Here is a 17,038-nt window from a genome sequence, read left to right as displayed (position 1 = left end):
CGTACATGAGTTTTTGCAAAGTAAAAACATGTGTTTGCATAATGCATGAGTGAATCGTTTGTAAATGCTTTTAATAAATTTATTTATGAAATTTTTTATTTATATATATGTATATATGTACACTGAAAATATTTATAATTTAGAATTTATGTTAAAATTTTAATTTTTCTATGAAACGAATCATTTATTTATTAGCAATTGAATGAACACTTCATTTGGGGATTATTTCAATTATAATGGACTTTAATGCCTTTACCAATAAGCAGGCGTCGTTGCGCTTCTATGATTTACGCTTTCTATAATATCTAAAAAGATAAACAAGATCAAAAACAAAATATGGTTAATTTTAGCGGTTTTATAAAAATATTAGTCTTTAATTACAACAACAATAAAAGAAAATAATTTATTTATTTTTTTTATTTCATAATATCTCTAATTAAACTGTTTATTAGCTTAGCCTTAATCCTTACATACGGCGATTTGCATAGTAATATCTATGTTATATTCAACTGCACAACTTTCTATCATTTATTCGTATAAAAAGGATATTCTTCTACAAAAGCTATTCTCGTCGTTATGATCTTTTCTCGTCGTTTCGAAGAACGAGCAATCAATTCAACATCCTATACAAAAAACATTTCCCGGCCGTATAGAATTCATTTTGTTTTCGTGCTAATTAAAAATACAAGGAGCAGGCGTAAAAGGAGAATAGCGTCAGGCTTTTGGAGACGGGGTCAATTTATTGATTCTGAAAATTTTTCCGTACCTGAGCTTTTCGGCGAACATTTCACGAGACATTTCGCCCATAGGTCGGTGTTAATTCAAGAAAGACCGTCTATCGTGGTAGGAAAAAGGACTATCAAGTTGCCATAGCCCCGAGGGTTCAATTCCCAGTACAGTAGACTATATCTTAAGGTTTTTTAAGTTCTCATTTTTTTTTTCGTTAAGGTTTAATTACTCTTAGAACAATAATCGTTATTTTCTAATTATCGGTGAATAGATGTGTACATGCTACGCAGTTAATGGGGAGAGAATTGATGTAACACGAGTGAATGGGTGAAAACTTCAAGGCTTTGCTCACGGCCTCTTATATTTGCTGGTGGAGAAAGGCGTCCGCCAAAAGGGTTGTATTTTAATTACGGTTCCCGTGCGACTGCTTGATTGATAAAGACTTTTACCGGTTCCCCGTTCGTCAATTCCCTGTCCCTACTCACGTACGTGTAGAAGACAACCTTGGGCATTAAAAAGTAAAGGATGAAAAAAGGGAAAAACGGAAGAAAAATAAAGAAAACAACAGAGAAAAATAAACATCACACATCGTAAGTTCACAGCGTAAATCATATTAAAAAACTTTCGTTACAAAACCCTTCCCAACGATGGGTGTCACTTTTCATTTCAATGTATCGTTGAAGGGAAAACTCTCCAACTCGCCAATATTTTCGAATTACAGGTAGTTCATGCAGATGGTGCGGTTGAATCGTACGTTTCTTGTTATAAAAATATCTGCGACGTTTATTAGTCGCTATAATACGATAATTTGCTTGGCGAAATTATTCTCAATAAATGCCGTCAATTCGCGACTTAATTACTATGTTGATAAGCAAAGCATAGAGTTAAGCCAAATACATTACACTAATTGTGTTTATGCTAATGAAAATTGGTTGCTTATTTAGCAGATCATGTTTTCATGTGCTATTCTTGCTTCCGAATTAAAGCCGTCAGTCAAGAGCGTTCCATGCTTGCCAACTATTCTAGAGAAAAATTGAGTAACCAGGTTACTAACAGCAAGTCCATGATGAAAATGAATTACTTTACCCTACACCACTTGTGGTATGAAATATATGAAGTGTGTGCAGGTGTATGTAACAGCCAGGAAGGCTTACGATAGAACGATTAATATAAAAAAAAGGTATCGGAATCGATTTAAGATTGGCTATATGTTTGACCATCGGTCCGCCAATTGTTAAGCCAGTACCTGAAGGTTGTTCATCCGTCTGCCTGTTGTCTATTTATGTATATTTGTGCTAGATGTTGTATTACAATTTCTGAAATGCATTGATGAAATTCGGTATACTAATATTATGTCGGGGCGACACAAAGGCGGTAACTAATCGAATTACACCCTAAAAAAAAAAAAATAAATTAATAAAAAAATTTTTATGTAGAACAACGTTTTCATATTCAATATTCTACGACAAAAATAGGCGAAAAATATTTTGATATAGAAAATGAATATGAAAAATTGGGATAAGACAAGTTTTTGAAATTTCTTTCCCATAGATCTTCGTAAGTAAGATAAGCTTTGATATGACAACAATTTCTAATTCTTTAAAGTTTTATGATGAAAATCAGCGCCGAAAACCTTTTTGACCTAGACACTCACTCATTAAAATAAACTGTACTTGGCAACGAGGCGCAATCTTTGATAATTTATATCAAAGAGAAGGAAAGAATTGTTTTAAGAAAAAGAGGTTTAATGAGGCTTAAGTGATACTTGTAGATACGATATTTATTTTATCCATCTTCATCAACGTAGAATGTTGCATCAGTTCCGCTGTATCCGTTCCCCTTAGATTCAGAATCAAACAACAAAAAGAAGAAGATTAAACATTATCTATATGTTGCTTTTGTGTGCTGAGAAGTTTAAAAAATTTGTAATAAATGCACTAAAAGCTCAGCACTTTGGCTGTTTCCTAACTGGGATCGATCATAAAAAAAAAATTTACTTAGAATGATTGAATTCACTGAAAATTTTTGCAACAAAGGAGCTATGAAGACAGATCGTAGGGCGAAAATAATTTTCTTATGAGCTTCCTTTTCAAGCCGATCGAGACGAAAAATAATTTAAAAAATCGCGTTTTTGAAAAATCTTAATAACTTTCTTTAGCAAATAACGTAATTGTGTCAAAAAAAAAAAAAAAAAAATTAAAAAATATCGTGCCATTGTTGAAGAAGACATTGCCAAGCACAAGAATTCTTTATTATAATTCATTCGTTTATTGCCTGCAGATCTAACCAGAGCAACAGTTTTTCTATGCCTTTCAGTTTCAACTCATTTGCCTTTCTCCCGTTTGTCTTTATCCTTGTTTATAACAGTTTACAGTACGCTTCGTAAATTTGAAAAATTTTATTTGTAAAACACATCTAAGCGAAATAAAAAAATATTCTATTGAGTGTGAAGCTGAGAGAGTGGATAGGCAAAGCTAGAGGGAAACTGGCAAAAAGCGAAATAAATACATGGCCGTAAAACGCTTATATGGTAATTTAGATGACAGACAAATTCCAGAAGATTTATGTTTCAATTTAAAGCAAAAAAAGCAAAAACATTTTTTGTTATAAATTGTTAGAACAATTTTTGTTTTTTGAAGGTTTGGTGTAAATTGCTATTAGCAAGATATATCTTAACCCTTTGAAGCATTTGTACGCGCATAAAATTAAGTGTTGCAAAGATTCTTTCAAGCATGCAGATTATGATCTGCTCGAGCGATAAAATAAACTTAGCCCTGATATTATCTACACTTTGCAAGGATCCGTATAGGGTTACTATCCTGTGATCTTGCTAAAATTTATCAATATCCAGATTGATGGGGAGGGGGATGGGGGTACTTATTCAGCCATGGGTTTGGCAGAAGGAAGCGGCATCAAACTCTGAAATGATTTAGGTATGTTCTCCTGTCCTGTCCGCCTGTCTATCTGCTCGTGGTAAACACTCCATTGGTTCGATTAGAAATTTGGCGAAAATTGGAAGTTGTTGCACATTGATTAGCATTGGAAAAATGCGCGTCCACAGTGTAACGTAGTGAGAGAACATCTTTCTTTTTGAAAAAAAAAAGAAGTGAATTGAATACAAAAGTCATAGATAAAAAGGACCCAGCAAATATAATTTTCCCACTTATTATATAATTAAAAAATTTTCTTAGAGATCCTAGTACAAGGAATTATATCGTATATTCTATTAACATGATTAGGTTCCATTGACTGCACATATTAAGTGCTCCCGCGTGGCTACGAATGTTATGAAATTCGCATATACGATCAATTCAATGGAAATGAAAAAAAAAAAAATGCGTCAATTTGTTAAAAATGGAATCTTAAAAGCAAACGACGATATCCGATAACTTACTTGTTCTTATCGTAAAACAAAATCCATAACATAAATTCCTCATAAATAATAAAAGAACAAATTGGGTATGTGCGGAAGTAAAGACATAAGATTTAAGAAATGTTGCGTACGTTGCTTGTTTGAATTTTAAAAAAGCCAGTAATTCGATAAGGAACACATAGTTCAAACAAAGGAGATTTGGTGCGTCCGCGATGTGTACACGTCACGTGAAATGAAATATTACGAGCACGATAATATAAGGACAAGATTTTATGGAATGCGTATAAAACATTAGCAAGACAAAGGATAAAGAAGCGCTATAAGAAGAAAATGTCTGGTACTTGAGCACTCTCCTTGCATTACGTTATAGAAAAATGAACTTTTTTCTTTGAGGTTTACTGCTTATGAATTTTATGGCTTTTAAGAATGGCTTCTTCAAGGGTAAGTCGTGAATTTTTCATCTAATAATAAAGAAATTTTATTCGTTTTATTTCGATTTTTGCTCAAAATTTATTATGGGACGATTTCTCTTGCATTCGACGAGTGGACATATGCGCACAAGTCATCTATAATTAATTAATTTTAATTACGGTAGAGATCTCTAGAAATAGATTACATAACTGACTGGTTAGTAGTGACATTAGCCGAAGGAAGTCGAGCAGAGAACTTAACATCTGTGATCTCTGTAATAACAAAACCCCTAAGACTCCGTTTATAAAAATTTTTACATAGCTGTATATAATAATTATATATGAAAAAGTTCTTTCAACTTTATAAAGCCTTCTATCAATAGCCGCTTTTGTAAATAAAATTCACAATTCATCCGCATGACCCTACTTGAGCGGTATTAGAAACAAATGTAGAGAAAGTGTTTTACTTAACAATCCGAGACCAAATTTAGAAATGAACGCAGCTGGCATTTATGTGTGCGTCATAGTTATGCAAAGCTATCGAAAGTTCCGCTTACACAGCATGTTTCCTTTGCAGAGCTTTGTGCGCTTTCAATCGAAACGAAGCTATGCCCATTTCATGGCCAAGCAAGTAACTTCCTTGTCCTTCTTTCCAAAAGAGGGTGCACATTAAATTTATTCAACGTTTGTTCACAGTTTCAGTAAAACTCAAAAAGTAATCCATAGAAATCTATCTATTCTCCCTATTCATCTCTCTATTTTTTCCTAATGAGATTTCGTAAAAACTCTTTCCATTCTTAATGGGAATGAGTAGCGAAATCGATGTAAGTGCAGCCAGCTGTAGCTCTTCCTTTGTGTGCAAGTCTCAAACCTTTGTCCGGAGTACCAAGTCTATGCTCATGTCTTCCTCTTCTGTCCCTGCTTAATTACACCCCAAATTCAACCGTAATTAGCTGAAAACTGAAAATTAAAAACCCGCCTTCTAAGGTAATAAATAGTCTTTGCATTATATTATTTGAATATTTCCAGATATGCTGTACTAAGTAAACTTCTTTAGGAGCATATGATGTCTTATGTTCATATAATACTCTCGCAGCAATTTACATAATCATATCACAATATATTTTGGTGAACTGTTTTTTCCTTGTTTCCAAAAGTAGAGTTCAGGCGAATTATTACTTAATCTTGATTTAAAAACATTTGACTGAGCTTCATTTAGGAACTCTCAGTGAACGAGAGCGCTCTGAGGTTTGCTAAGTTTATCTAAAACCATAGCTGCTGCTTGACATAAAAGCAATAAAATAAACATTGTCTAGTTTTGCGTAACTATATTCTACGTCATTTGTGTTAGTTAGTTAATTAAGTTAGACAAACCTTTTATTACGTCAATCGATTGGAAATCATTATTTCATTTGGTTTAGGCTTGCTCTCTGATGGCTGGCCACGTATTCAGCCTGCAAGTCCAGACTTATATAAGAAAGCGTTGCATTTATAAAAATTTCTCGTCCAACGTCATTAATTGATAGTTCTTTCGCACATTCAATCAACGTAAGAGTGTATTGATCGAATGGGCCAATTTTTTAGTCCTCTCCCATATGATCTCTTTCAAAGGTAAGTCCAATGTGTACAACAATGTTTTAAAATGAAAATTGGTCTATACCTCATTAGGACTACTTAGGGAAGTTTTTTAGAACACAGACCATGCAACCCAAGTTCCCTTGAATCTTTGAAAAGAAAATTAATTTTGCCAACTATGGACCTCATCAATCCATGTTTTCTCATGTAAGTGCTCCCTTAAAAAGTATCCCTTTACATAGAAATAAGATAACATTTTTCCTATAAGCAAAATGGTGTAGAATATTTAATGGACGGCCTTGCCCGACTGCAATTATTTTAACTTACTTTTACTCAACTATATTTATTCTTCATTTCATTTTGCTTAATTCCCTTAGATAATTATTTCATCCATTTATGAATTGCTTTGAATCTGCATTTCAGATAATATTATTGCGTAATTAAAACTAGAAAGCAAATAAAAGTTTCAGCTTACGTTGGTTCTATGGGAAAAATCATGCTATTGATATTTCGTGATTATTCAATAAATTGACTTCGAATTAAAAAGAAGAAGACATATTTCGTTAAATAATTTTTCCTTTGCAAAGATGTTTTTGTCTTCTCCAATTGAGTATTAGAGAAAGTAGAAATCAATAGGCAAGATATTAAGTTGTAACTTACCAGCAGGGATTCATTAGACATAGAAACAAAGTCTTTTCGGAGCGTTTCTGAAAAAGTTCGATTTTTTAAGTAAATATTACCTTCCGACTAACGAATTTTTTTCCAAAGTATTTATTAAGCCAATAAGAAAAAAATTTTGCCTGAAGACTTGACATGGGCTTGCTCCTAATGCATTAATTTGAGTGACTCTGCAGGACCCAATGTTGCGGATGCAAATTCCGCAAAATCAACAAAACTACCCGCACTAGTCTACTCCGTAGGTAGAGAGAAAAAAGAGAATTTTAAAAATATCGATTTTTGTATAATTGGCGAGCATTTGAATGAAAACGTTCAACATTTTCGTCAACCTTGGTCTAAACAAAAAAGGCAAGCATGCCTTAATGAGAAATCCTCGAAAACTTATTTTAAAGATATGGTTACAAATACCAATAAAGAGACTTAAAATTCTTGGAATTATGCTGAGTCGAATTTTCAAAACTCGTGTTTCGAACTAATTGGAAATGTCTTATCTACATGTTTCACTAGAATTTTTTTTTTTTCATTATTGTAATTTTTACCATTAGTCTGCTGCTCAATGTTCGCGATAGTCATTCATTTATATTTTCTCACTTAAAAGTATTGTTATTCATACCTAGCCATGCAGTGGCAAGTTCAAACCTGTTCTTTTTAATTCAGACGGGTAATCACTTAGGTGAAAGTTAGCTATTGCTGCTGTATTCAGCTTTTTGCCAAAAAACCGAAAGCTACATTGTTCATATTTGAAAGGCCTCCAGCAAATTTCATTTGTCAACAGCCGAAAAGGGAGGAAAGTTCGTAAACATTCGTTGACTAATTAACTCCAGTGAAAACCCAATCCAATTATATCGCTATGCTCAAAAGTAGTAAGCTTTTCCCTTTAATTGGCACGAACTTGTTAAAACGAGTAGTTTGTATGCGTTGGTCGTCCTTTAACCGACATCTCCATCGAATTTCATGACAATAATTAACAAAACATATATTTGTTTACTTTCATCTAAATAAATGGGTTCTTCAGTTCGACCTTATCTTTTCAATCGAGTGATTACTTTCGAGTCGATTAATAAAGTTCCTTGTTAAATTATATGCGGACCGTTTTCGTTCACAGGTCCTTTAATATACCTTGATATGGTGACATCAAACCCACACATTGAGAAAAATGCAACGGACTTTTGCGACTACCTAATAGTAAAGAGAAAAGTTATAGACCAATAAACGCTACTTCAGGCTAATAAAAAAAGCTTTTGTGAAAAAATTCACGGTCAATTAACAAGCGCGACGACGATGTTAAAATGTTTTCCATTTAGGGTCTACGCAGAAAAATTGTTCCTGAATTGGATTATACCGGCTCTATTACCTCTTTGCGCAGCCATCTGGTCTCGACATGTATTAAATTTTATAAAGTTGCAAACATGCTTTACTTTAAATAAATAAAACCTGACACATGTTTTCGAGGATTTTCACTCATAAGTTCTTCCGTGTAGAGCACAAATATACTTTATTGAGTTTTAAAGAAAAAAAAAAGGATAAAAATAAAAAACGAATAAAACACTATTCAAATGGCAACAATTGTCAATCAAATTTAACATGTTGAGGTATATGAAGCATGCATACAAAGGCATGCAATTTAATAAAGAGGAAGAGGAAGAATGTTTTCATATAATTTTCGCATGTTTTCTTCATTCCATAAATCTCATTTGGATAAAATTTACTCATTTATTTTCTGTTATCAAACGACAAACTCTCTCAGGCAATCAACGCTCTTCTCACAGTTCTCAGTCGGAATATTCCAATAGATAAAGAGTATCTTTTTCAAACGCTGTTGATAGCAACATCTGTTTGGTTTTTTTCTTTTTTTTTTTTTCTCTACCTTTAGACACGGAACACCCATACACATATATATCCAAGCTTAAAAATGTTTTTTAATATACACTTGATGTGATAAGACAGCAGCTTTTTACAAAAAATACATACACACAGTTGCGTGTAACCGTAAATATGCTTTAAGTAGCTTTTAAATACGTTCCTTGTTGCTTTCATATCTTCACGATGTACTTATTTAATTAACGTTTTTTTGCAGATTTTTTTTCTTAAATTTCTATTTGAATCAATTTCTCTCCTGTTTTTCACGACGATGTTGGCATGTATGGTTTGAATTAAGTCAACATCTGGAGTTCGTAATATTTGTCCTTCGGCTAATCTCTGGAGTATAAAGCAGAACGAAATTGCTTCGCTTGCAATAATTTATTTAAGCAGATACAATTATTCAAGTAGCTACAGATAATAATTTAAACAACAGCTTTAATTAATTTCTAGCTAAGATTTGTCCTTCACTGCGAAGGAATATATATATATATATATATAAATATTCATAACTAGAGATAGCCGTAATATGTAAAGCTTATGGCATTTTTCCTAACGAATAACTTTAAAATTGTGTAACATTGGCAATCAGCATATGATTTAAAAAAAAAAATTAATTAAATAATTCGAACACACGCCACGAACTTTTTCCGTGGCCCATTATATATGTAGCGTTCGCTCATTTGGCGTATTGTGAAAGCTCATCGAGCATATGAGCATTATCGAGCATTTAAAGGAAGTCCCAAAATTTGGTATTTGGTTTGCTTGATTACGATCGATCTGAAATAGCTGCGAACTTTTTCCTCGATCTATTATCTATTATATGCAAATGCAGTCAAAACGGGGGCAATGCAAGTCCTTTAAAGAGTTCGATTAACATAAATCGGTACATTTGTAGGAAAATTTCTTTCTCGCCCTTCTAACCTGGAACTCTAAATAGGTTTAAATCGATGGTCGCGAGGAAGGTTTAACAACAAATCGTAACATATGGACGCCCAGATTTGGTCCATAATAAAAATTTATGAATTCGGCTTTCAACCAATAACAAATTTCTTAGGACATCGCCTATAGGTTTCGCAAATAGACGATCCCGATCAACCAACTAGCATATCTACAATCAGTAGAAGTCTTTTACGATTATTCACGAGCTGAGCTTTTCAAATTCGCCTCCCAAATCGAATATAACTTTGTTCCTTCCGTCGATACGAAATGATGAAACAGTTTCAAAATGCTCAAGACATTAGACAAATGTGGTAATGTTTCAAATATGAAATGAAATATTGTGCTAGAAAAATGAGAAATTGCTCCCTACTGTTCTTCTTTTCTCGAATATCCGCCTGAGCGACCGGGCATGCAAAGAATCCCGATTAATAACTCCATAGTTGTGGGTTCAAATCTCAAGTGTGGTAGAATTATCAATAGAGCCGACAATCTTAAATGCTAGTGCTTTATAGCTTTAGTCTTTGAATTTACTTCTCTGGCGAAACTGATAATGTTACTAATAATAGTCTGCCGAAATTCTATTTTGCGGAATAATTTTTTAAAGACAAAAGTTGTTTCTCTATTGCCTAATGAATTTCAAAATATTTTGATTTCATAACTTGCCTACTATGACAGTTAATAGTCTTAAACACTTTGTAAATGCTAATTGCCCTTAAGTAAATTTGACGTAAATGGGATTCAGTCCATTGTAATATCGTCGGCACATTTTTTCCGTCTGCAGAGTTTCCGTTAACGATGCGGTTCTATTCATTGTTCCTTCAACTCTCTTACTGGCTGCATTGAACCCTGTGCTAGTACAATGGAAACGTGTAGCTAGTTACCCAAATTATACCACATCCAACAGTGTCCTATAAATATAATTATAAGACATTGACATGTTGACAGTTTTGCTTATTGGATCATGACATTTTCTGAAAAATGAATGTGGCCGTTCAGAAAACTCAAGATTCGACATGATCTTTGACTTCTTTTGATATTTCCAACACAGGCGGATTCAAGCCTGGTGATGTCGTCCGTAAAGTCAAAACTACTAATGCAAGGAATGGCGCAAAAATAATTGTTAAAGTACGTAGTGATTGATTAAATGACCGACTTGAGCAAAAAGTTCGAATCAAAACCCCAAGGTTGAGAATTCGCATTTGATAATGTTTGCCTTTTTTCGGGTTAGAAGAAAATGGACGTCTATACGATAGCTTTATGTCGTAGAAATCATTATTATTATGTCTCATAGGGTGTGTGGATGTCAAGTTGTTGTTGTTTCACACAGAACATACATAATTTCTAATTTTTTTCGAAACTCCTGTAGACTGCTATCTATCACTTGATAACAATTTGGGCTTAGAAACAATTTTTAATTATTTTATTGATTTTTCAATGATTTTTGGGTATCTTTTTATCATCTTTTAAACTTCTCGATGATTAAATTTGACATAAGAATATAAATTGAAATGATTCATTGCTATTTTGGGGGACCTTCGTTATCGCCCATTTAGTAATCATAAACTACTACTGCGAAACGATATATATTATAAATTAGATAAACCGAGAACGATTTGCACACACACACACACACACACACAACCTTCGAAGTGATTACGTGAAATATAAAGAGAGAGAAAAGCATGCACACAGAATAATGCAAAACGCCATTAATCATAAAGTAGTTAAAACATTTGTAAAATTGACGGATTGCACGTGTGCGTATGTGTCGTGACAGACATATATAACTAAGCGCGCATGTGTTTGTCATTTACCACATTTTATTGTGGTTGAGCATAGTAAACCAGGAAAGTATTGCTTAAATTGAAGACTTAAAGATTGAAAGACTTGAGTTGATTGAGTTTAGTTGCAACGTGCAGTCGCAATTATCTTCTACTTGTGCTTCGAAAGCTTAATCATTTACGTAATAATAGTTCTTATTTAGTAAATTTTGTGTTTAAAATTTAAAATTGATATTTGATGTCTTAATCAACTGCATTAACATGTTAAGGGGACAAATTACTTGAGATATATGAGGCGGAGCCAAGCCAAAAACCTTATGCCGAATATAGTCTATTATACTTAATCGCCATGACATTAGTTTTTAATTAAGTCAAAATATTATAAATAATTACAAAAATAAAACGTTACAATCGGTCAAGGCCGACCATTGCATACCTTACAATCAGTTGCCTAATGCAAGTCCTTTGCTTCTTTTCATCATAAAATGTTAAAAATTATATTTTATGCCCATGTGACGGCTTACTTTCATTGGTCCGAAATTTTTATTTACGTAGCATAAATTTAGTAAAATTAATTTTTTTCACTTGTTTTCTTCGTTCAGAATATCAAAAAGTATACCTTTTTTATCGTAGGGGAGTTTAGGCTAATCTTTACATATCTGATTCGATTTCGTTATAACTAAGAAACAAGTAAGAACACTGTAGTTGGTTACGATAGACATTTAAACATCATACACCATGTTCCAGTTATTCATGTAACGACTTTCGAAAAGCCGATCCGATCCAAGCCCTTGCGAATAGCGCTCGTTTAGGGCCATAACAACTACCAAGTTTCATCGAAATACCTCAACAATTTGCGGCCTACAGTTTGAACACAGAACAACACAGAGAGAGTGGGAGAGACGGACAGACAAGCTTAAATCAATAAAGAAACTGATCGGGAATCGATCGGTATAATAAAATTTAGGTCTTTTGCAAGTCCTTCTGGATGCCGCTGCATAGATCCCGACACAAACAAAAGTTCTGAGTTTACGTAGCATTGCAGGCGTGGTATCTTTTGATCGTTTTAGGTCGTTTTGATATTCTTTTGCAAAACTGTAGGGGATCTAATAATTTTTGCGAATGGGGTAAATGTTTACCACAGATACTGCTCGATTTCGGTGGAGAGAGGGATGGATAGACGAACATGTTCAGGAGCATTCCGAATTTGATTCTGGTCAAGAATCTACATATTTTATGGCATTTTTCAGGTTTCCTTTGGAATGTCACAAAAGGTCATACCATGAATAAATAATGTAGCTGAAGTGCATCTTTGATTATTATAACCGGGAATAGCAAATGGAATAAAATATTGAGCTTTTTGTGCCGACTATAGTAAGTAAAAAAGTTACAACCTTTTTGTGTTCAATATTCTTTTCGCTCGAGTCAGTAAATCAATAATCGATTATACAATGAGTTGAATAACAAAATTGTTCAATAGTAGATCCCGTTCAAGCAATTGCAGAAAATTGCGGCAAGAATTTTTTAACTCATGCCATTTGCGCCAAAGTGGAGAGTGAGCTCTTATATATTTAATGATAGATCGATATTTACTGTATGAGTCGATTACATCTATATGCAAACCTGATCAGTAAACTTAGGGGTAACGCTATCTTATACAGTATTTTAAAGGTTTTTCTCTTGTCTTAAACGATCCCCGCATTATTCGACGATTGCATCCAAAATTATTTTTGAAGAGGAACATTCTTTCCTTTACCCAAAATAACCATTATTAATGGAAAATCGCGGCCTGTAGTCTAATAGGTTTTCGGATAAAAAGAAATTTTCTTAAAAGTGCTACTGCTCTGCTATTTTGTTTTCAAAAAGAAATTTTAGGTAACTCTATCAACGTTGAAGCATATTATAGCAATTTTAACTTAAAGACAGTGAGAATTTATTTTTGACGGTTAGTCTTGAGCTAAAAGTGAACACTACCTTATTATTCATTTATACTTGGTTAACTGTCCCGAATCGCCGCAATATGTTAAAATTTTGTTTCAATAAATTGATTGATCTTTTGTAAATAAAAATCGAGAAAACAAAACCCACGACTTTATTCTTCGTATCCTTCAATGAATTATCTTGAATCGACTGTTGATTGCTTCAGTAAATATCGAAGTTATGTGTGCGCTGCCAGCAATATTTGCAAACACTTTTCGATCATATTTTGTAGACTTGAACTGAGAATGTGCTTGAAAAGCACTCATAAAAAATCATATCTCACATACGTTATTATCTTTGTAATGAGCATTACGGAGCGTTACAAACAAAATGAAGAAACTAGTCTGCCCGTCGTATAATGCCTGTGAAAGTAATAATAAATATTACAAAAGCATGAATACACAGATGAGTATGTGTAGTAGCCCAGCAGGTAGGCGATCAAATAAATTTAATGTGCTTAAACAAGCTTAAAGCGCAATTTAAACGAAGAGGTAGGCAGCAAAGGCCATAAAATTCAAAAACATATTGCTATCAATAACACCAAAAGCGACCAACTTACTGTTAACGAAGTTGAGAATGAGCCAAAAAAAAAATCTTTATTATGCTTGAAATTATAGTTTTTGCGTGTTGTACAGACCGACCTTATTATTGCCACGAGTTTAACGTTTACAATATATGCATACATACTTTTGAGTTTTCCTTTTTTCGTCAATAGCATATTCTTAAAATATATACGATAATGTGTTGGGTGATATAGCACTTTTTAACAAGACTTTCAGCAAAAAAAAAAAACAAAAAAAACAAAATAGGTTTTATTCGCAGCAATAGAGCGAGAAATTTATAAATAAATATTATAATAGATGGTCAAAGAAATAATTCATGGCACAGCTTAATAGCAGCGCAAGTTTGGCTATCAAGCCAATCCATACCATAGCGAGAATCCTTAGATAATTTAAAATGAAACATTGTGACAATTGTTCACGCTTTATCGACCGCGGCTGTTGTGCGGAATACCTGTGCTATCGTTATGCTCAGTTAGAACTGCTTACTCAATGCCAAATAACAAATGATTGTTAATTCACAAGCGCAAGCAAAGAAAAGACTATTAACAGACGACAGGTCGGTAAAATGTTGAATCAGTCGAAAACCATTGCTTCTGCAAACAATCTCCCTGCTATACAATGTTAAAATACTTTATTGCAATTAAAAAGACGAAAGCGACAATGCCTCGCAGGCTCGTAAAAGCACATGTGGTACTTGTGGTAAATATGCTTGATTAAAATCAGCGACACGCAAATCATTCGCTTATTTCCGTTCGGGAAAAGAGAGCTTGTCTGGTAAGTACTGACGTACACTACCCATCTTCCCGTTCGTTTACCACTCGTTCCCCTTCCGCAGAGTTCTGCTAATCTACCTCGAAAAGGGGTTTATAGAAACCACTTATTTCAAGCATTTTCGCCCAGCAATCGCCAAAGGTCCATCAAAAAACTGGCAAAAGGTTACCCATGAAAAAGGCGTTTGTCCGATTTAATAAAATTCATTGAAATCATCAGAAAAATGTTTTTAAATTTTGCTGAAAAAGCCACAAACTTTTTTCTTGCTTACTGCATACACACTAACGTACCGAAAATGCAGACAGCTTTTTGACGAGCGGTACGGTAACTTCTACATATAACTTCTAGCTAACGCCATCCTATCCGCAGAGTTTCAAAAAATTATCTAAAAAAGCTTTATCGTTAAATATTATATCCATCTTCACGACTATCTTCCGTTTTGAAATTTACTTTATTTTCTCTGGTTTTGTGTATACATTTGTGCGTGGCGCAGCATCCTGTATATAAAGCTAACACATTTTTGTACAGCAATAAAAAACCAATCCGCATGTAAAATAAATAACGACAAAAAGCATATAGCAGAAGGATCAAAAAAAAACAAAAAAAAGAAAGCAAATTTAATATCGTAACATATAGTGAAGTAACGCAACGCAAACGAACTCTAAATAACTAATAAAAAGAATAATAATAATAATAACTTTTATAAGCACTAAAAGGTGGTGGCACAATACTCCTGCTGAAAATCAGTGCTATTTTAATTTATATAGACACGTTAGAACGTGTTGTCAGAACAGAAAGACACTTTGGAGCTAATCCGTTTGTCCGTTTGTTTGCTCTTTTATCGACAATCGTTCTTTGCATTCTCACATTTCCCAAAACATCAAAATAGGGACCTGAAAAGTACATAGACCAAACTAAGCTTAATAACTGCTTAGTATTTGCCTTTAAGCTAATCCATTAAAGGAAGAAGGAAAAGAAAATTGAAGCAAGCTCGGAGAGAGGAAAGCAACTTTTAAAAGGACTTACAGCCAAATTAAAAGCTATCCTTCAGTCTATCTAATATTCGCCAAATAGACGCATCGATAATTAACAACAAACTTTGCTTTATGACTTTCCTATGAATTGTTAATCTTAGCTGATGACTTTTCGCGGTAGCAGAGAAAACTTGTTTCGTTTTATTCGAAATGTAAAAAGTTTCTCTAATATACTTTCATTGGTGATAGAAGAAGTCCATAATTCTTCGTACAGCCGTCCAGGTTAATTTCATTTTTATACCCGATGAGGGTATATTCATTTTGTTAAAACGTTTGCAACGCCCAGAAGAAAGCACCAGACACTACTCTTGGCCCGTACCGAATTCTAAATCGATTTAAGCATGTCCGTCTATACGTCTGTGTAATGTCTGTTGTTAAAAACTCTCTTGGCCGCAAAACTGGAGCTTCGTTGGAAGTTCTTCTACGCAGGTTGGTATTGCAAGTGGAGCCCACAGCGACATAGTAAGCTAAGAACATCTCTGTTTTTCAAAGTCAATACAAAATTGGTTTTTTGCTCATCACTCGTTAACTATAATAAATCAATGTGCAAAAATTTGAGCGCCTATTCTATGGGCGGTACTGTAGCATCTGTATAACACTAAAAAACAACTGACCACGCCTGCCCAATATTGTAGTGTATGAAAATTTAATTTCCAGTTTCAATTTTGGAACGCACCAAAGCATGTCCGTCTGCTCATCTGGCCAGCTGCATGCTATCTGTGTTGAATATTCTCCCGTTAGCGAAAATGAAGATATCGTCTGCAACGCCCACACAAGCTTTTATTTTCAAAATAAAAAAAAAAGTATACCGTACCGACTCCATATTGTAGAGCATGAAAATATAGTTTTTTTTCTTCTTTTTTTGCCGCGACCGAATATAATTTTCTTAGGTGTTATTTAGAAAAGCAATTCATTTTGGTAAAAATCGTACCATTCCGGACTCTTTCTAACATTGTTATTTTCTATAATCATATTTTTCTTGGTCGAAAAACCGAAGAAAGGGGAAAGACGGACAAAGAGTGTATGTTTTTTTACAAAATAATTCTGAATCGATCGGTTTAGTAGATAAGGGAACTATGCGAAATTCTTTTATGTGTTACTTATATCAGCACGGACCTAATATACCCTACATAGTAAACTGCGTAGTGAACATAAATTTAGTTGACGGTGCATCTCTTAATAAATTCTCATTCATTCATATGTAAAAAGAATTATTATTGAATCGTTTGACAAACGCCGAGAAGTCCATCACAAATGTTGCTTCATCTGTCTATATGAGGGTAATATCATAACATAGCTTGTACAAATGCCCAATAGAATCCAATGAAGAACAATTCGACTT

General features: G+C 33.7%; 1 protein-coding gene across 1 annotated transcript in view; it reads right to left on the bottom strand.

The window, feature by feature from the left end:
* LOC119634189 (neuronal acetylcholine receptor subunit alpha-7) overlaps positions 1-17,038 on the bottom strand; it is a 293,482-nt gene that overhangs the window by 264,228 nt on the left and 12,216 nt on the right. Inside the window, exon 2 of the mRNA XM_038028209.1 lies at positions 257-305. The gene's annotated coding sequence lies outside the window, so the exon portion shown is untranslated. The remainder of the gene's footprint in view (positions 1-256; positions 306-17,038) is intronic.

Source organism: Glossina fuscipes, unplaced genomic scaffold, assembly GCF_014805625.2.
Source record: "Glossina fuscipes isolate IAEA_lab_2018 unplaced genomic scaffold, Yale_Gfus_2 2, whole genome shotgun sequence".
Classification (NCBI taxonomy): Eukaryota; Metazoa; Arthropoda; class Insecta; order Diptera; family Glossinidae; genus Glossina; species Glossina fuscipes.
The sequence above is the reverse complement of the archived record's forward strand: the minus strand, read 5'-3'. Positions and strand labels throughout refer to the sequence as shown.